The sequence below is a fragment of the Marmota flaviventris genome, chromosome 6 (genome assembly GCF_047511675.1).
Source record: "Marmota flaviventris isolate mMarFla1 chromosome 6, mMarFla1.hap1, whole genome shotgun sequence".
NCBI classification, from domain to species: Eukaryota; Metazoa; Chordata; class Mammalia; order Rodentia; family Sciuridae; genus Marmota; species Marmota flaviventris.
Genome location: NC_092503.1, coordinates 77,872,694 through 77,893,931, shown reverse-complemented (window position 1 = coordinate 77,893,931; position 21,238 = coordinate 77,872,694).

Below are 21,238 nucleotides of genomic sequence, written 5' to 3'. Positions count from 1 at the left end.
AGAAGCCTTCATGTCCTAGCTTTCATTTTCTCCTCAAACAACTGTAATAATTTCATTATTAATTGTAGCAGCTAATATTTATTGAGTGAATAACATGTGCCAGGCCCTGTGCACCTTACATGTATTACCACATCTCAATCTTCCAAGAATCCAATGAGGTAGGTGTCATTAGTAGCCCTTGTTTATACAGACAGCAACACTGATGCTTAGAGAATATCATTTGTTGCACAGTAAGTCAGACAGAATGGGTGACAAATTAGAAAAAAACTTCAGTTTTGTCCTTTAGGTGATATTTAAAATGTGTATTACTTCCACCAATTCACCATAAATTTTTTTAATAATCATGAACAGGAATTTTTGGAGGGTACCAGGGATTGAACTCCGGCTCTCTACCACTGAGCCACATCCCGAGTCCTATTTTGTATTTTATATAGAGACAGTGTCTCACTGAGTCGCTTAGTGCCTTGCCATTGCTGAGGCTGCCTTTGAACTTGCAATCATCCTGTCTCAGACTCACAAACCTCTGGGATTATAGCCATGCACCACCATGCCCAGATGATTTTCAGTCTTTATGTTAATCTCTTAGCATCAGTTGCCACTGTTGGGCTTGTGGGACCTTTTTCCAGCTTTCATTTCCATAGAACTCTGCTGTTTTTGTGTTTCTACGTTTCTAAATATTCTTTCTGACTTCGAAAATTTATTCTCTTAAATTCTCTCATAAATGTTGGTGTAAGTTGAATTATCTTCTTTTGAATGTCTTTGATCTTAATGGGTCAAATATGAAGAAACTAAGTCAAGGTGTGTCATGAGAGCAGACAGAAGCAGAGAATTTGTGCCAGCAAAAAATGTGCCTTCCAAATCATGGCAAAGTCAATCACTTGTCTTACACTCTACAGTAAGATAGAAAGATTTTGAACTGGGTGTCATTTCGCCTGCATTATAACTTGGTTCTACCGTCAATAGAAATGTGATCCTAGAAAAGTCAGGTGAGCTATCTGGAGTTCATTTTTCTTATCTGTAAAATTAGAGATTTCAATGTGGTGACTTCTGATAGTTATCTAGTTACAAACCTATTATCCTTCATGCTGCAGTCTTAAATTTTTTAAATCATGGACTCATTAGTAAAGAAATCTTTGTAAGTACCCCCATTTAGTAAAATGCTACATGAACAAGTTTGTGAATTATTCAGAAATGTATAAATTAATAAGTGCATCACTTTGCTAATATATTAAGTATGTTATGAAACACAAAAATTAAGTAATAAAAAGGAAACAAACTATATTTTAATGTCTTATTAGCTGTGATATTATCATATTATCACTAATTAGTTTATAAAACCACAATATTCAGATAGGATTAGGTTTATCATTTTAATGAACAAAAATTCCTGTTTCAAATAGTTTAACAAATTTGAATTTTTGCCCACTTTTTGTCACATTTGATTCGATTGTCATTATTTATATATTGCCATTTGACTGACACAGAGTTCTTAATTGCATTCAGAGAACTGTTGGCAATGTCATTTTCTTGTTTGCTGACTCTTACTATCAGTGTAATCTTCCATATGAGTTTCTTTCCACCAATCTTTTTAAAGCATGTGCATATTCTATAAGAATTAGTTTGGCTAACTAGATAGCATAGTACATAAATCCATTTACCCTGTGTTACTGAATTTCCTCAATAACAGATCTTTAGCCAAAGACAGAAGGGCAGGTCATTTGCTTGGGAGGTGATCCCAGGAAGCATAAGGGAGGGAATAGGTAAAGGGAGAAAAGATAAAGGATGTTGTGGGCCCAATCCCAACAGTGACCCTCTGAGAAGTCCATGTGGAATACCCCTCCTGGACAATGAGGGGCATTTATCCACCAACTTTCATTCCCCATTACTTTATGGTTATCTCTGGTGGCTTCCCCTCAGGGTTGCACCTTTTATGACAGACCAAACTTCCATGGTGATGGAGAATCATGAAGAGAAGAAGAGAGATGCTGGTGCTAGAGGTGAGAAACCCGCAAGCTGCAAACTGTTTATCATACTTCAGGTAAACTCAGATGGGCCCAGCAGGTAAGGGTGAACTAAACTTGATGATAGGTTATGGTTATGATTAGAGTCAGAATTAGTAACTTTGTCAGGCTGAAGTAAGCAAAGAAAGAAGCATACCAGCTTCAGCCTCTCCCACTCTTTCCTCAGGATATATTGAGTAACATATTTTGGCTATTTATGTATTAAACTTTAATAAAGTATCATTTCTTTCCATTTTTTAAACAAATTATGTAAATGAAAACTCTTAATATTTTCTTTCTACACTTTGAGAGTCATCTTGTAGGTCTCTTGGGAGTCTGCATCTCTGACTTAAGATTAGCTCCCTAGAAAAGTGAGCCCAGGGCCTGGTCCCTCAGACTGCTGAGATGTCTGTTCGACAAAGGCTGCTTCAAGCCCACGACATATGCCACGTGTCCTGGTATCTATCACCACTCCAATGCTAAACTGTGGGTTCTGGGTAGTGCACATGCATGGTCTCCAAAGACATATGTCTGGATACCCTGAAGGGCTCTGGAGATGCTAAAACTTCAAGGAGCCCTCTTAGAGGAAGTGTGTGTGTGTGTGTGTGTGTGTGTGTGTGTGTGTGTAATTGCAGTGCTAGAGATCAAACACACAGTTTTGCACACACCAGGCAAGTTCTCTACCACTGAGCCACACCCTCAGACTGGACCTTTCTTTAAACCTACTCCACTTGTGATGCCATCAAGCTGAAGTTTAATAATAAGCAGATTGGGGCACAGAAAAGACAGAGTTCTGAGACAGGCTTTTACCACAGTGACAACTATATTGGGATCTAAAAAGCCCTCAAAAAACAAGACAATGTACTTCTCTAAAGGTCTTATGGTCTGTTTTTAAGCAATAAACCATTTGAATTATGAAAGCAAACATTAGAAACAAATTTTTTGAAATGTTTATGTCAGCAACAACATATTACTGTTTTCTTGAGCTTAGAAATATTTTCTTAATAAAGATTTTGCCATAAAATGGAACATTATATGTCATGCATTTTGTTTCTTACCTGAAAAGCAATCTATAATAAGATTACACACATGGAAAAATTTACAACAGAAAGCATAATAGAAAAATCAAGTTCAGCAAAGCTCTCAGAAATTATAATAAATCATATTTTAAATGTTCAAATAACTAGATATTATGCACTTTTTACATTAGATACAACATGTAATCTAATAAACATTTTTTAATTCTGTTCAAAGCAAAGTTATAATGAACTTCTTATGATAAAATCAGTTTGTTGCATTGACCTCCCACCTCATATATTTAGAACATATATTAGATAACTATTTAAAAATATACTTCAGTAAAAGTCTCCAAATTAGCATTTATAAATTTTTTATGTGTGTGAGTTTTGACAAGCTTTGTTTTAATTTCAGAACTGCTCCTAACACCAACCTTCTCAAGTACCAACCTAACTTCCATTGCTTGATGTAGTTAGTATCCCCCGTCTTAAACTGATATCATGAAAACTGTATCCTTTTTGTTTTTACTCTTTTCTTTTCCAGAAAGTGTACATTGTAACCTTTAAAACTTCATATTTTCCTGCTGCCTCAACATCCCCACTAACAGACTCTGAGCACCTCTCCCAGGCAACCAGATAGGTATACCAGTGTAATAGCATGGTCCATTTCACAAGGGATCCTTCTTACCTCCCCCTGACTATGATCTAGTGACACACAAATACATCATTGAGATTCCCTCTCATCTTTTCTTGTGCACCCCACCCTGAACCCCAACAAGGCCCATGGATCCTCCCTCTTGCTGCTTTCCTTCTGTTTGGCTGACTCTGCTTCCTTGGAACTTCTTTCCCTGGGGCAACCTTCCCAGAGTGCAGTGACTGTCTCTGGGACCCAGAGTACACTCCCTTCCCCTAGCCTCTCCTCTTTCTTCTGGTCGCACCTGACTGATCATCTCATAAAAGAACATAAAACAGAGAAAAGAGAGTAAGAATCTGTTTTCATTAAAATGCTATGATACAATTTCTAAACTTTACTGAAGAGTTCAAAAGTTCTTAAAGAATCCTATTAGCTAGGTATTTCAAATTTAGGCATTTTGTAGATGAGGATCTGCAGTGCAGTTGGGTCTTGGGAGAAAAGCCACACTCATATATCACTGGTGGAACTGCAAATTGGTGCAACCAATCTGGAAAGTTGTATGGAGATTCCTTAAAAAACTTGGAATGGAACCACCATTTGATCCAGCTGTCCCTCTCCTTGGTCTACACCCAAAGGACTTAAAAACAGCATACTACAGTGATGCAGCTACATCAATGTTTATAGCAGCTCAAATCACAATAACCAAACTGTGGGACCAATCTAGATGTCCTTCAATAGATGAATAGATGAAGAAACTGTGGTATATATACACAATGGAATATTACTCAGCAATAAAAGAGAATAAAATCATGGCATTTGCAAGTAAATGGAAGGAGTTGGAGAATATCATGCTAAGTGAAGTAAGCCAATCCCCCCAAAAACCAAAGGCCAAATGTTTTCTCTGATAAGTAGATGTTAATCCATAATGGGGCGGGGCATGGGATGAGTGGAGAAACTTTGGATTGGGCAAAGGGGAGTGAGGGGAGGGGAGGGGGCATGGGGTTAGGAAAGATGGTGGAATGAGACAGACATCATTACCCTGGGTACATGTATGATTGCACGAATGGTGTGACCCTACTTCATGTACAACCAGAGAAGTGAAAAATTTGTGTTCCATTTGTGTACCACGAATCAAAGAGAATTCTGCTGTCATGTTTAACTGATTAGAACAAATTTTAAAAAGTTTAGGTATTTGGTTATTTATATATTTCAAGTTGCACTATGACTAAATAAAGTAGATCATTGAAACTTTATAGTTTGTAATTCATCCATCCATTCATTCATCCATCTGTCTACTCATCTTTCCATTCTTCCATCCTTTCTTACATTCATTCATCCATCCACATAGTCCTTTGATGAGTGCCTTTCCTGGCACTGATAATATAGAAACGAAAGGATTCTAGTCTGATGTAGAAGTCAATCATGTAAGCAAATAATAATCATGCGTAAGATGAGTTCAGTAACAAAAGTGCATACCTCATAGCTGACATTGGATAGGACAGAGATGGAGTAGTGCATACTTTCTGAGGTCAAGAGGTTTCAAGAAGAAAGTGATGTTCAGCTGAGTATTAGATATGAGTTTACCAGGTAGGTAAAACAAACACATAAATAAATAACAACAACAACAAAAAAACATGGTAGAAGGCCTGAGCATGGTGTTGAATGTACAGAAAACTGACAGAGACACACAGACAAAGAGGGAGAAGGAGAGAGGGAAGAATGAAGGAAAGAAAAGATATTTAGGAAGCCATAAGCTGTTTGTCACTGTCAAAGCATGGAATGCAGGTTTGAGGCAAATGGCATGAAGGGCTATCAATGTTACAGGAGAGATCTGGACCTTACTGAGGAGGTACCAATAGGACTTGTAGGGCAGAGTGAACAGCTCACAATTTTGCCTTTAGAAGGATCTTTCCAATAATAGTGTGAAGGATGAATAGCAGGACGGAGAGACCCAAAGTACTAGATTTTATACATATAGTCCTGCTCTCCATGTGGAATGTCTTCTGCCCTTCCACATCAGCATATATTAATATCAAGTACTTTATCTGTATGATTTAAAGTCTAACAGTCCCAGACTGCAGGTCCAGGACACTCTGAACTATGGTTTATTATACATCAAGTTAGCTCTTAAAACTCACTTGTCCAGTGGTATTTCTTTTTAATTCAAGTTTTTGTTATTATTTGCTAATTTCAATAGTTTTATTGAGATAATCACACACCATGTAATTAATTAATTTCAAGTATGCGTGTCAATGATTTTTAGTAGATTCAGAGTTATGGTGAATTGATTATTATCACCATGATCAATTTTAAAATTTTCATCACCTCCAAAAGAAATTCTATCTCTTAATAGACACTCATTTCCCACATCACCAAATTCAGCCCTAGCAACCCCTAATGTACTTTCTGTCTCCACAGAATTGCCTATTATAAATAATTCATATAAGTAGAATCATACAATCTATGGGCTTTTTTGACCAGTTTGTTTCATATGTCTTCAAGTTTCACTTAGGTTATAGCATGACTTAGTGCTTTATTCTGTTTTTATTGCCAAGGAATATGCTTGTGATACCTTGGATCTAGAACGCCCCCCAAAAGCCCGTGTGTTAAAGGTTTGGTCCTCTATGTGGTGCTTTCATATGGTGCTGGACACTTCAAGAGGTGGGGCCAAGTGGGAGGTCTGCCATTGCACATGTGCTCTTGAAGGAGACGTTGGAACCTCCACTCTTCCCCTTCTCTTTTTGTTTCCTAGCATCATGAGGTAAACAGCTTCTGTCCACCATGCACTACCTGCTATGATATGCTGCCTCAGCATAGGCCCCAAAGTAGCAGGGTCAATAACCGTGGACAGAAACCTCCCAAACTGTCAGCCAAAAAAAATGTTTATCTCAGGTATTTGTTACAATAACAGAAAACTAACACAACACTATTATGTAAATAGACTATATTTATTCATCCACTCTTCACTTGATGGTCATTTGTTTTTTTTCCACTTTTTGGCTAATGTAAATAATGCTGCTATGAATATTCATTTACAAGTTTTGTTGTGCATAGTTACTAATTTCATACATAGGAGTGCAATTGCTGAGTACAATGTTAAACTTTATGTTTAACATTTTTGAAGAGCTGTCAGACTGTTTTACTAAGTAGTTGCACCATTTAACATTCCTAACAGCAATACATGAGAATTTCAACTTCTCGCCATTCTCATCAACACTTATTACATGCTTTTTAAAAAATTTATGACAGCTGAATGCATTACAATTCTTATTACACATATAGAGAACAATTTTTCATATCTCTGGTTGTATACACAGTATATTCACACCAATTCATGTCTTCATACCTGTACTTTGGATAATAATGATCATCACATTCCACCATCATTAATAACCCCATGCCTCCTCCCTTCCCCTCCAGCTCCTCTGCCCTATCTAGAATTCATCTATTCCTCCCATAGTCCCCCTCCCTACCCCACTATGAATCAGCCTCCTTATATCAAAGAAAACATTCGGCATTTGGTTTTTTGGGACTGGCTAACTTCATTTAGCATTATCTTCTCTAACTCCATCCATTTACCTGCAAATGTCATGATTTTATTCTCTTTTATTGCTGAGTAATATTCCATTGTGTATATATGCCACTTTTTTATTCATTCCTCTATTAAAGGGCATCTAGGTTGGTTCTACAGTTTAGCTATTGTGAATTGTGCTGCTATAAACATTGATTTGGCGTGTCCCTGTAGTATGCTGTTTTTAAGTCTTTGGGTATAGACCGAGGAGAGGGATAGCTAGGTTAAATGGTGGTTCCATTCCTAATTTTCCAAGAAATCTCCATACTGCTTTCCATATTGGCTGCACCAATTTGCGGTCTCACCAGCAGTATGTGAGTGTACCTTTTCCCCCACATCCTCACCAACATTAATTGTTGTCTGTCTTCATAATAGCTGCCATTCTGACAGGAGTGAGACGAAATCTTAGAGTGGTTTTGATTTGCATATCTCTAATTGCTAGTGATGATGAACATTTTTTCATGTATTTTTTGATTGATTTTATATCCTCTTCTGAGTGTCTCTTTGGGTCCTTGGCCCATTTATTGATTGGGTTATTTAACATTTATTATTACAACTCTCTTAAATGAGGTGAAGTGTTATCTCATTGTGGCTTTTGATTTACATTTTCATGATAGCTAATGACCTGCACAGAACCCCATAACTGAGGTGACATTAATTTTTGAAAGGCTAAATATTTTCCAAAACTGCATTCAGGAACAATACAAGGATTTTTTCTAATATTTATTTTCTTTGGTTTATTGGTTATTTTATATCATTTTTTGCAGAAATGTTAGTTTAAATATCCTTTGCCCACTTAACATTTTGTTTTATCTGTTTTTTCATCATTGAGTTGTATATTCTAGATATAAATTGCTTATCAAATAATTTTTGGGCCGGGGCTGTAGCTCAGTGGCAAAGCGCTTGCCTTGACATGTGAGGTACTGGGTTTGATCCTCAGCACCACATAAAAGTGAACAAATAAAATAGAGACACGTTATCCATCTACAACTACAATAAAATTATATATATCTTTTTAAATACTTAAAAATTATATATATATATATATATATATATATATATATATATAAATTTTAAGTATTTTCTCCCATTCAGTGGGTTCTCTTATTTTCTTGATAGTGTCATTTGAAACTTACAAGTTTTATATTTGATGAAATCCAGTTAATTTTTTTTATTGTTGCTTGTGCTTTGAGTGTCATGTTCAAAAAGGTTTGGTCTAATCCAAGGTCAGGAAGATTTAGTTCTATGTTTATCTAAGAGTTTTGCATTTTTAGCTCTCACATTTAACTCTGAAATCCATTTGGAATAATTTTTCCTTCTTTCTATCCTTTTTATTTATTTTTATTTTTATTTTATTTTTTTAGAATACCAAGGATTGAACCCAGAGTTGCTCAATCACTGAGGCACATCCCCAGTTCAGTTTTTTTTTGTTTGTTTGTTTGTTGAGACAGGGTCTCACTTAACTGCTCAGAGTCTTGCTAGGTTAGAACTAAATTTTTTGAATGTGTATATGAAATACCTTTATTATTTTCTTTTTCAAAAAGTGGATATATAGTTGTCCCAGCACAATTCACTGGAAAGACTATTCTTTCCCCCTTGGCATCCTTGTCAAAAGCCAACTGAACTCAAAGGTGAGGGTTTATATGTGGATGCTCAGTTCTATTAAATTGATCTATGCAAAGCAAAAACAAAAACAACAAAACAAAGAACAATAGAATCCCACAACTGAGGTGAAATTAAGTGATGAAAGGCTAAATGGTTTCCCTGCATTCAGGAACAATACAAGGATGTCTGCTCTCATCACCTCTATTCCCTCTGTTCAGCATTGTATTGGAGGTTGACCCAAGGCACTTAGGCAAGAAAATGAAAGGCATTCAGATTGGTAAGGAAGAAAGATAACTGTCCATATTTTCTGATAACATGATCTTTTCATATGTACAAAATCCTATGGAATCCACCAAAAAAAACCTATTAGTGCTAATAAAAGAGTTCAGCAGCAAGATTACAGAGTTCAAAACTTGATTTTATTTCTATTCATTAGCAATGACCTATCTGAAAAGTGATTGCTGTCTTTCAGCATTAAATATCATCTTAACTATGTTTTTTTTTTTTTTAACCTGGTTTTGTTTTCTTGTTTTTGTTCTGCTTTGTTTTGTTCTTGGTGCCTCTCATCAGGCTAAAAAATCCCCTTTTATTTTTAATGGGTAAATGTTTGGTTTTTCTCCTGAAAAGATACTGGAATTTTTTTAAATGCTCTTTCTGTATCAGTTGAGATGGCCCTATTTTTTTTCTGTTGATAAGGTTTATTACAATAATTGATTTTCAGAATTTAAATAACTTTGTATTTCTGGATATAAACGCTATGTGGTTGTGATGTATTGTTCTTTTTATATTTTGCTGGATGATTTGCTAGTTATTTAAATGGATTATTATGTCCATATTAATAAGAAATATAGGTCTGCAGTTTTCTTTTGATGTCTGCATCAGGTTTTAGTATCAAGGAGATACTGGCATCATTGAATGGGTTGAAAATGTTCACTTCACTTCTGTTTTTTGGAGAAGTTTTAGAACTGGAATTAATTGTTCTTTAAATGTGGAGTTCCCCAGTGAAATCACCTGAGTTGACTTATTTATAGAAAGTTTTTTGCTTTTTAAAATATTATTACTAAGTAAGTCCCTTTACTTATTTTAGGTCGACTCAGATTTTCTATTTCTCTTTGAGTCAGTTTCAACAACTTTTGTCTTTCTAGAAATGTGTCCATTTCATTGAATTTATCTAAATTATTGACACATTGCTATTCATTGTATTCTCCATTGTTCTTCTTATTTTTGTAAGGTTGGTAGTGTCTCCTTTTTACTTCCTGATTTTAGTGAGTCTTTTTTTTATTATTTGAGTCTTTTTATGGTCTAAATTTTTGTCATTTTGTTGATCTTCTTGAATAACCCTTTCCAGTTTTATTGATTTTTCTCTACTATTTTTCTTGTATCTATTTCATTATTTTTGTTCTAACATTTATTATTTCTTTCTAATACTTACTGTGAGTTTAATCTGCTGTTCTTTTTTCTTTTGTTGGTATCTTACAGAAAATGTTACATTATTGTTTGAGATTTCCTTTTATAAAAATTTTTTTAGTTGTATATGGACTCAATTCCTTTATTTGTTTTTATGTAATGCTAGGATCAAACCCAGTGTCTCACATTTGCAAGGCAAGTGCTCTACCACTGAACTACAACTCCAGCCCCTGAGATATTCTTTTTTAAAATGTAAAATAGATGCACTTACAGCTATAAATTTCCCTGTTTTAGCTGCATTCCATAAATTTATTATGCCGTGTCTTCATTTTCATTTGTTCCTCTCTTCTTTGACTCACTGGTTATTTATAGATTATTTAATTTTCACATCTTTGTGAATGCCCACAGTTTCTTTTTGCTACTAATTTCTAATTCCTATCCATCATGATTGGATAAATATTTTCTACAATTTAAGTTCCTTTAAATTTATCAAGCCTTGTTTTATGAGCTAGAATATGGTCTACCTTGGAAAATGTTCCATGTGCTCAAGTGAATGCATATTCTGCCCTTGTCAGGTGGAATATTCTATAAATGTCTATTAGGTCTAGTTCCTTTATATGGTTGTTCAAGTTTTCTATTTATTTTTTAAACATTCTATTTAGATAGTCTATCCTTATTGAAAGGAGAGTACTGAAATATTTTCAACTATTATTGTAGAATTATCTAGTTTTCTTTCTAATTGTGTTGGGTTTTCTCACCTATGTTGGGGCTCTGTTACTAGATACATATATATTTATGATTGTTATAATAGATTGATCCTTCTATTACTATAAGATGTCCTTGTTATCTCTAGTAACATTTATTTTCATTTTAAAGTCTATTGTGTTTGATTTTATTACAGCCATTTCAGCTTTCTGATGGTTATTTTTTTGTATGAGGAGGGAAAGAGACGTATCTTCTCAGCCACACTCATTGACTTGGAGCTCCCCTCCTTAACCAAGCTTGACTGTGGGGAGATCAATGTGTGGCTCAAATGCCACAGACTCTCACTGTTTTCACAGTTTTAATACAATGTCTTGAGTAAATGCCTCTAAAGTTTCTATTCTCTGTTGATACAATTTCAAGAGACTTTAACTGATTTTTACACATTTTGTCAGCTCTACTTGTTTTGCTGTGAGGAGAGGGTTATTGCAGAATAACCCATCCAAGAAGTTCTTTCACTAGTATCTTTTTAAACATTATTTATATGGCTTGTCAGACACACAGACTATGCCTTCCCTGAATTGGATGTAAATTCAACCCTTGGTTAAAGGGGTCCAATTTTGGAGTGGTATTTGTGGAGAATCTTTTTCCTGAGAATCCAATAATAATTAATGATCTCTTTTAATCCTTATTTAAGATAAGGATTTATAAACATAGTTTAGCAGTTGTTCACTGTATGTTTTGAATATAGCCCTTGCTATATTCACTAAGTCACTGAGGCTTATTTTTAAAAGAACATGTTTCTTTCTCTCTTTCTCCTCCTCCCCAATTCCACTCCTCCTCTAACCTCACAGGAAACAGGACTATCTTTCTTCCCCATCCTAGGCAGAGTTATCTGTCCCTGAGCAAACATCCACCACAGGAAGGAAGTAATTCAGATTTTGGGGATGGCACCAGAAGATCTCAGAAACCTAAACCTATCTCCCAAATTAACAAGTGAATTACAATTCCACACAGAACATGTAGAATATAGCCTTTGAATCACCTCTTTAAAAACCCCTTGTTCCCCTTGATGGGTAGAATCACAGTCTCTTAGACAAGAATCCCCTGTGCTTCTTCTCTGCTAGCAAAGCAAGAAACTTTCTTTTTCTTTTTTCTCAAAATCCTATCCTTGTTATTAGATTGGTATCAGGGTCCAGAACCGAACTTTCAATAAGAATAGAAGGATTAAATGGAATCAAAGTCATGTGATTCTAACTTCAAAGTCTAAACTATATTCTACTATTCATCAAAGATCAGTTTCTTCCTCCTCTATAACTAGCAAATTCTTAAAGGGGGAGGAGAATTGATTATGGGGTTAGGGAGTAAAGAATAAAAAACAATTTAAAAAATTGGTCTGAATTTCCTAGTAGCTACCTTGTGACTGGGGGACTGTCTTATTTAAAAGCTGCTTATAACATGAAGATATAACTACCAGCATTTGACCCATATTTTCATCTTAGCTACATTTCAGGGCTCTTAATGTCTCATATTTACATGAAATAAGCACCCCAACCCATTTACAAAATACTCACAAATCACCTTTCAAAGCTGGAATGCTTGTTGTGTAATTAAGTAATTCTTGATAACCCAATTCTTTGCTTCTGTTTTTCTAAAAGTTTTAATTGGCAAAGCATTTCATTAAATGACTTTTCAGCATTTGTTGACATAGTTCTATGATTTTTCTTCTCTCCTCTGTAAATATTATGAATAATATTAATAAGTTTTTCAATGTTGAATAAAATTTGAATTTCTGAAAACACATGCTAATTACCCATGGGATAATCTTCTTTTCATATACTGCTGAGTTTCACTTCCTAGTATTTTTAAATATAAATTTATAAATGTTATTTAGCTATGATTTGGTTCCAACATTGTAAAATTTAGTTATGAGTGTTGTGCAAAGGAATCAGAATAAAGTACTAGTGGTATATGGTGCAAATATGAAACAAAGTTAATTAGGAGGAAATTATCAAGTAGAGAATAAATAGTATGCATGAAATGTTCTGATTTATCATTTTCCCAACAGTTTATGGAAAAAGGCATGCTCTATGGCCACTGTTATATGAAAAGGGATTTTTTCCCATTATGTGGAACATATTTATAGGGACAGAAGGGCCACTATGCAACACGGAAGGAAGCTCCTTGATCTGTAAAGCCACCTTGTCAGAAAGTTGGAAATGGGCTTTCAGGGCTCATAGGATTCATTATTAATACAGGAGTTTACCTATTTCATTTAATGCCATACTTGATAGATTTTGTTCTATTTCTGGTTTTTAAAAACACTTTTGGTTTGAGTCTTTACTTTCACTTTCCTTTTAATTAACTAACAAAATTTACCTTTTGTTATGTAGTGCTACAAAACACATCCAAACTGGTAAGTGTAAAAGATGAAATGTTATAATTTTGGAATGAAGTCCTTCCTAAATATGACACAAATCTCAGGAGTCATAAAAGGAAGGAGCAATAAATTCTAGAATATCAAAATTTAAAAAATCCATTGAAAAATTTTCTCAACCCAAATCCAAAAACAAATGAAGAAATATTTGGAAATAATTTAATAAATAAGGTACTAATTTCTCTAATGTATACAAGTCATTTGGGAAAATATTTTTTAAAACCCTACTGGAACAAAATAGGCAAAAGATAAGAGTAAATGGAATCACAAAAAGAAAATATAAATGAATTTTAAACATAAAAAGATTATCACACTAATACAAGAATAATATAATTTAGAGTTATGCAAAGATTATATTTTCATATGTAAAGTGTCAAGTACATTCAAAAATGATAACATGGTCCAAACATTGCTGGTAGGGATATAACGTGTTATTATCCATCATCTCTGAACAGTGCTTTGGTACCAGCTTTCAAAGTTACAAAAGTCCATACCATTTCACTTAATCAATAATTTCACTTCCAAGATTTTATTCTATGGATATATTGGCATATACAGAAGATGACAAATGTACTCAATTATTACTTCATTGCTTGGGATAGAAAAAGACCCAAAACACCCTAACAGGGAAACAATAAATTATGGTATATCAATCTGTGGCAGATTGCATCTATAGACCCATTTCTACAGACTTTCCTTAATATAAGTCTTTTGCCATTGTCACTTTGCTGCACCCACCCACTTTGAATGGGGTATAATTGCCCTGCTCCTTGGTTTTAGCATGTGAGTGGTTCTTGTTTACAGCATATACAGACGTGGTACAAGCAATATCTTAAAAAGGGCTGAAGTGAATTAGGCTTGATTGCTCTTGTGCTTAAACTGTTGTCATGAGAATAATATGCTTCAGCTATTCCACTGGTCTTGGGAGGAAGCAAGAGTTTGTTTAGAGCATAGCTGTCTTCAAGTAAGGTGCTCTAGTCAAATCCAGACTAGAATAGAGCCTCCAATCTATATACAGAAGGATGAGCAAATCCAGATTAGCAGTTTGCTAACCAAAATCAGATCATAATATCCTCAATCAAACCATAGACGCATAAGCCATACTTCCAAATAAATATCAGCTGTTTTAAGCCACTGAGTTTTCAGGTGGTTTGGTGTACAGCAAATAGGTAATACACTGTCCAATGGACACTACCCACAAAAGAAGTCTTTATTGTACTAATGAGAAAAAAATCTCTGAAAGTTACTAAACTGAACAAAATGCTGAGCCATGGGTAGTGTTTGACTATTTTTGAAAATGAATTTGCATAAATGTGCATATTTATGCAAAGATACATACAAAATATCTGATAAAAGCTTGTGGCTGAGGGACAGAAGTGGATATGACTTTTTGCCATACATTCTTCTGTCACTTTTTTTTTATTATGAAGAAGCCAAGTCTTTTGCCCAGGTTGGCCTTGAACTCCTGGGCTCAAGCGATACTCTTTGCCTTAGACTCCTGAGTACCTGGAACTACCTATTGACACACAATCACACCTGGTTCTGTTTTTGTTTCTTTAAAATTTTAAACTGTTTAAATGTGTCATATCATTTTTTGGAGTTAAAATTTTTTTAGAACTCAGGCTATGGATAGGGCTCCAAATTTTTCTGGTGTCTGATAGAGTATGGGGAAAAAACACAACCCTCAATCAGTTAGATTCTTAGATTCTTCTTCCTTTACAAGTACCATTCGGATGTTTGTTTTGCTTGTAGAATTTTTACCATAAAATCAGGAGTTTCAGTAGTTTTTGTCTGGTGTAGAACTCTATTATTATTTCTTTATCGCTGGAAAATATAGGTAAAGAACACTTAAAACTCAATTAAAACAGCCCATTTGTTAAAAATGGGCAAATAAATTGATCAGACATTTCATGAAAGAAGATACATGGATGAAAAATAAGCACATTAGAAGGTGCTCAACAACATCAATCAATTAAAAGCAAAATGAGATGTCATTACATACCTTGTAAAATATCTAAAACTTAAAAAAATTTAGACCATATCTGCAGAGCTTTGTTGAAGCTGCCTGCCTGGATAAAAGGCATTGTTGGTGGTAATAAAAAATGGTACAATCACTTTGGAAAACCACGTTAGAAGCCAGTTTGTTAATATCTGAACAAGTTAAAAATGAATCTACCAAAAATACCCAATCTTTCTACCTCTTGGCACTTATCCAAGAGAGATGAAAGCATATGTCCATACAAAGACTCAGATGTAAATGTTAATCATAGCCTTTTATGTGATAGCCCCAAATTGGAAAGAGTCCTATGTCCATCAGTTGGTAAAGGATAAATGAAATGTCCCCTATCCATACCATGGAGTACTACACAGCAAAAACAAATAAAAAGGAATGAATGTGTGATGCTTGTAGCAGCATGCATGAATCTCAAATTAACTTTACTGAGTGAAAGTTGCCAAGTTAAAAAAATATATATACACGATATAAATCCATTTATGTGAAATTCTAAAAAATTCAAACTAATTATAGTAGTAAATCAAATTGATGGTTGTCTGCATATGGGATGGGGTACAAGTGACATATGGTTATATGGATTACAAAAGGGTATGAGGAAACATTTGAGAGTGATGAATATGTTCATTTTTTATTGTTATGATGGTTCCAAGAGTGTTTACTAAGTGGAAAGTTAGCAAATTGTACATTTTAATTATACACAAAAAATTGAAAAAGAAACCAAATGTTAGAATTTGTAAGGTTACTTAATAGCTGCACAGTATTTTGTTATGCTTTGAGTATTTCTATACTAAATGTCAAAATATTTTAATTCCATTTAAAAAAAGAAAGCTAAATTTCCATTCTTGAATCAGTTGATTTAATAAATTGGTGGAAACAGCACACTCCCTGAATATTGGGCCCTTGTCTTTTATTCATCATTGCATTCTCAGTTCTCAGGGGAGCATCTAGAAGCACTCATCATACACTACAAAAACATTTATTTAATAAATGAATAAACTCAGTTTATCAATAGCTAGTTTTTGTTGGTGATGGGGATCCATCCTAGGGTTTCAAGCACACTAGGCAAGTATTTCTACCACTGAGTCACATCCCAGTCATTTTCTCTAGAAAGCTTCCAATTCATCACCACGAAGCTTGGAAATTATGGAACAATTTTAGGGTGACTGCCCATGGTATGGAGGATGGTTGTAGACATGACCAGAAAACCTTTAAATGTCTTCAGTATTTTCCGTATCTATAGGCCTTTTATTTAGACAATTTCTCGATTCTCTCTTATAGTTCTATTAAATTATTTTTGTCAATAAACTAGTAGTTTTATTCTTTTTAGGTGTACATGCCAGTACAGCATATTTTGACATATTATGTATACATAGAGTATAATTTATTGTAATTAGGATCCCATTCTTGCAGTTGTACGTCATACGGCGTTTCACTGATTGTGTATTCATACATGAATGTAGGAAAGTTATGTCTGATTCATTCAAGCTCTATTAATTATAGGTGAAACCCTGTCTGATTATTGAACATTGACTGGTCAGTGTTTGTGTTACTCTGGTTCTATATTATTTTGAATATCACCCCTTTGTAAATACTATGACATTATTATTTCTTGAGTTAAAGTACCTCCTGATGTCATGTATTCCTTCAGAAGGCCTTTATTCAAGTTTAGCATAGACATTCTTTGACATGTTCTCTAACCCAGCTTTATTCTACCATCATCCACACTACACACCATTCAGCCATATAATTTGACACTGGCTTGACTTCCATCTTTCTAAACTCTTTAACCGTTGTTTTTTTTTTCCACTGACAAGATAGTATGAGAAATTTCTATTCCAAAATACATAACATCTTTTGGTATTCTCATCCTCAGCTTTTATAGAGGGGATCTGATAAATATTCAGTTATTGGATTTGAACATTTGAAGCAGTGATACTAGTCATCTATAGGTTGTACTGTAGCTTGCTGTGTAAGACATAAAAATAGATTACTGAAGTGGGAATCACATACTCAAACTGTGGCCTAAGTCTATCTGCTGAATGTCTACCATGGATGCACAACAGATTATCAATTAGACATTTTTTAAAGGGAATTGCTGGCTTTAGGAGTGGTTCTGTTTGGAAAGCAAAGTAAATGCTACAAAAAAAAGAAAGCACATTAATAAACATTTATTGAACTTAATTAAATTTAATTAAAATTAATTGAGTTTGGATGGTAGCTACGGTTGCCACCGCTCCATTTTTTTGGCTAAATTCCAGTTTGGGTTTAGAACCATCTTGGGGAATAACTAAAGAAATGGAAACTCTTCTATGTCATCTTCAAAATTTAATTAATTTACATTAAAATGGATATTAAATAACATTACTGATTTAAATATTTGCCACAACTTCTTTTTAAAGGACAACAATTTCAATCAAATAAGACAGGTTCTTCTTTAAACAGATAAGTACAGTATTTTATCCTTTCTCTCAGTATATTTCAACTTCCTCACAATCAAACCTAATTCTTGTTGCAAACCATTAGAATTTCTCTTGTACATCATTTAAAATAAAGAAGTTAACTGTATTACAATTTTTAGAATTATAAATGTCTGTATTCTCACTGCCATAGTAAATAAATCACCAAGATTTGTAGATTCTCTTAAAGATCTACATAGGTTATATTCAAATTTTCTAAAACCAATGTTTCCTTTCAAAAACAAATATTTTATAAAGTCCCTTAATTATATAAATGTAACTTCACAATTAATTTTAAATATACATATATAAACTATAATACTAAAGGAGAAATAAAAGGAGAGTAATCACATATTAAATAATATATATGGTACGACAGAGAAATGTTTGGGAATAAGTACATTAGAAGCCTTAAGGAAGTGGTGATATATTTCCACCCTATAAATAAGCTAGGATTTAAGAGATGTTAGACTGATATTGTAAAGCTACTGAGAATAGCATTTTTCAGTATTAGACATTTGGAAGTAAAAATCATGGTAAATATAACTATAAATGCAAACTAACTGACACAGGTAGGGTTTGTGGGTGATTCAAATAGAATGAGTGGTGTGGCTGCTGGAGATAAAGTTTAGGTAAATTTCCAAACAAAACAATATACATTCTTCCATTAATAAACAACATAGTTGTATTTCCAGTGTAAAAAAAAAAACAAAAAACACACACATGAAAAGTATTTGGAGTTTAAATGTAAAATGGAGTTGATTCTAGGCTGAAACTTCAGGGTTTCATCTATGAGAATACCTAAATGGCTATTTGAAAGTTATGTGCGATTCAGAACAATTCTTGATTGGAGGGAATTGCTCCCCTAATTACACGATGACTAGTATCCCTGGCCTCTACCTACTAAATGTCAAAAGCTCTTCTCAATTATTGCTGACAATCAGAAAATGCTTCCAGAAGAATACGAAATGCCCACTAGGGGCAGTGTCTCACTGTGGAGAGTCACTGGTCAATAAAATCTCTTCTTGCATGGTAATCTTTTACTTCTGCTTCAGTATATTTCCTCATCTTTCACTTGGACTTCCCAACTTTTCTCCTTATTCTCAGTCTTCTCTGCTTATAATTCAACATACATGTTGAATTACATGTCATTCCCCTGCTGAAAATCTATATTGGTTCCCCAGCACTATAGGGTAAAACACATTTTTTTTTTTTTTTTCAGATTGGATGGAGGTCAGTAATCTGATCCTATCATATTTCAAATCTAACCTATACAACCTTCTCCTATGTAGCTGTACTCTTCCCCATGTAGTCTCCAGAATTTAAAAAAAAAAATTCTCAGTCTTTTCACCAACTTTGCTGTTTTTTTTTTTTTTTTTTTTTTTTTTGGTCTGGCAAGTTCTTACTAATACTTCAAAAGGCAACTCAGGCATTACCATCCAGTAAAACCATTTCTTGTCATTCTCCCACTTAATCCTGAGCTTTGTATCAATTTTATGTTTTGTAACTGTTAGTCTGCTCTTCCCTTAAATTGTGAGTTATCTGAGGAAAGGGATTTTTAATCCTATCTAGTGTATCAAATAGATAGAGGTTTATGAGGAGGTCTTAAAAAAACATTTATTTGTTTACTTTTTGTAGTGCTGGGGATGGAACCCAGGGACTCATGTATGCTAGACAAGTACTCCACCATTAAGCTATATTCCCAGTGCATTTGATTTTTTTTTTACTTTGTGACAGGGTCTAAGTTGCTCAGGTTGTTCTCAAGCTTGTTTCTCCAGCCTCAGCTTTCAGTAGCTGGGATTCCACACTCATCTAAAAAAGCATTTATTGGACTAAATTTCAGTGATAGTGATAGGTATTTAGAGAGCTCTGCATATTACCATATAATTGTTTTGTTTGTCTTTCAATATTTTCTCATCCTTTAGCTAGCTAGTTTATTCTTTCCAGTTGATCACAGCCTTTTAGTTTGTTCTTTATCTAATAGTTATTTAATCCCCAATGAATTTCAAATCATCTTTATTATGCGTTTTTTTACTAGCTTCCATCCTCCTTGTAGTGACTGAGACAAATATGTCCTTTTAAGTCCATTCTCTCATTTTTATTTTACTTAATTAAGGCTATATATCTCAGATGACTATTCTTTCTAAAGTTATTTGAAATCAGCTCATGAGAATAGGATTTGTTTTTAACTATTCTGGTTTTTAAAAAAGTATTATTCCATATGTATAATTTCTCTTTTTGTCACTGTGACTCTCATGTTGGTTGTTTTTAGTGTTGGTTCATGGTTTTATAACATACATGCTTGGTGTTCACCAGGACTTGACTTTGGGGTATTTCTCATATTTAAGAATGTTCACCTCTTTCAACTCCTTTGCTAATTAAGCAAGGATGAAAATAAATTAGTTTTAAGAATCTTGGTTATTATATATCTGGGCTTCATGGTGTTGCTTTGCTAGCTATCATAAGAGTGGCCATAATCATTCATCATTTTTTTCCTTTTTTCTTTTATACCTTCATTTAATTTACTTATTTTTATGTGGCATCGAGGATTAAACCCAGCGCCTGGCACATTCTAGGTGAGTGCTCTACTTTGAGCCACAACCCCAGCACCCCCACCCCCAGCCTTTTTTTCCTTTTTCATCTACTTTATTCCTTGCCTTCTCAGGATTTAGCAGCAATATTTCAATAATGTGTGGATGACTTTCCTTTGGGTAACTAGAAAAATAGTTTCTGCAGAAATAATCTACATAAATGATATTATAGAGACATTTTTCTGGAGGCTACAATGTGACCTATTGAGATACACTAAATTGGTTCTTATTTGTCAGGACATTCAGCTCTTTCCTTTATTTCATTTTGAAATGGAAGAATAAATGGGGAAAAATGTGCTCTGAAATCCTCTGTCCCGCTTTAGCATGTAAATAGCATCATGCACAAAAAATTTCAAGCTGTCAGGAGTAAAGAAAGTATGATAATTTAGGATAATTAAATGCTTGAGACAATCAAAATAGAACTGATCCTCGTAAGTTTTTCTTACTTGCAGAAAACTTCTTTAAAAAGTAGTTACTGATCTAAATGTCTTTCAATAGGGCTGTTAAAAAATTGTACAGTAACAATCCACAATATGGACTAGTCTACAATCTCAAAGAAAGCATACCTATATGGATGGACATAAAAAATATGTATGGCTGTTTTTAAAAAAAGAAAGATTGTGAATGATATATGTATTCTGATCTCATTCAGTAAAAAAAAAATAACAGAAACAGAAGCAAAATATATACAAAAAATAAGGGTGAAGATGTATACACCAAACTTCCCCAAGTCTGCACTAAGAACTTACATTTCTGTGTTTGTTTACCAGATTATGAGCTGCTTTGTTGCTAGATCAATTGCAGG